Source organism: Nanorana parkeri, unplaced genomic scaffold (genome assembly GCF_000935625.1).
Source record: "Nanorana parkeri isolate BGI_ZX_2015 unplaced genomic scaffold, ASM93562v1 scaffold960, whole genome shotgun sequence".
Taxonomy (NCBI): Eukaryota; Metazoa; Chordata; class Amphibia; order Anura; family Dicroglossidae; genus Nanorana; species Nanorana parkeri.
In genome coordinates, this window is record NW_017307228.1 from 459,284 (window position 1) to 460,501 (window position 1,218).

The 1,218-nt window shown below is 47.9% G+C and overlaps 1 protein-coding gene across 1 annotated transcript in view; it reads left to right on the forward strand.

Annotated features, from left to right (window-relative positions):
* Positions 1-1,218, forward strand: part of LOC108795349 (SLAIN motif-containing protein-like) — a 26,293-nt gene that overhangs the window by 21,772 nt on the left and 3,303 nt on the right. The gene's annotated exons all lie outside the window — the stretch shown is intronic.

Sequence of the window (1,218 nt, forward strand, 5' to 3'; positions counted from 1 at the left end):
TTTGTATACACTGGAGGAAACTTGGGCAATTTCCTTCCGGCATTTAGGTGCAAAGGGCATTCAATTAGGCTCACAGGATAACACTTTGCCTCTGTCCCCTTCAACTACTCCTACTTATTACTCTTGTGCTACTGCACATGTTATCTCTCTGCCTCCTTGGGTTTCTCCTGCCCCTGGACCCTTTGCTCTCCAGGCACCACGTATCAGCTTTGTACCTGGAACATTTGGACCACCACTCTTTTCCCTCAGGAAACTCACCTGCCCTTGTAACATGTTAAGGTTCTCATAGTACTTCTCAGATCTGCTTCTTTCCAGAGGGACCAGACCTCCTGACCTACTAGGTTGTGCATACACACCTGTTAGAAACACTCAGATGACCTCCGGCAAAGACATTCTGCTTCATGGATCCTTGTAGTCCGCATCTTCCCCAAGGGTCGAACACCTGCATGAGCCATCCAGCTTGTTTCACTGGCGTTTTGTTTGCGAGTGTCATCTGTGGGCAATGTTTTCCAGCTTACCCTCAGATTTCTCCGCAAAGGGAGTTGCTCATTTTTCCTAACTTGCAGGAGCATCGGGCATTAGGGACAGTCTGCTGATGGTTGTCTCCTCTTCTCCCGGCCCTCATTGTTGTGGGTGTGGGCTCTAAGCAGTCCCAGAGGCCTGCCTCTGCTCATCGGAGAACTACCATCTATTTTGATTTTATGTTCCTGTGGAACATGTTGTTCCTTCCCTTTCTGAGGAACTGGTCTGAGCTGAGAGGTTCTCAGCTATGCGTGACAGGCAGACATTGATAGAGGGCCCTGTGGCTCTCTGGCCTGCCTGCTAGCGGAATGCCCAAGTCTCCTGTTGTGGGAACCCTCTGCAGGGAAGGAGTTAGTCTTGTTGATTTGTCCACACGAGTAAGGTTCTTCTTCATTGATGGACACCTTCAGATGCCTTCCCTTATTCTGTCCTATATGGAACAAGCGCTCGTCAGTTCTGCTAAGAATCCTGCTCCTCCTGTAGACCATTGTCTACAGGATAGATAGGTAAATCTCCCCAGTAAGGGCACAGACCGCAATAAAATCCTTCCCGCAATCAAAGTAATTATTTTCCACTCAAAGCTGAAAGAAAGTTGGGGCTATACACACACTTTAACTTTTTGATGTTTCTCTGGAACTGGAAGTGTGGAAATATCATTCCAGTGGAGACAAAAACCTGACAGAAGTTCTTACATCC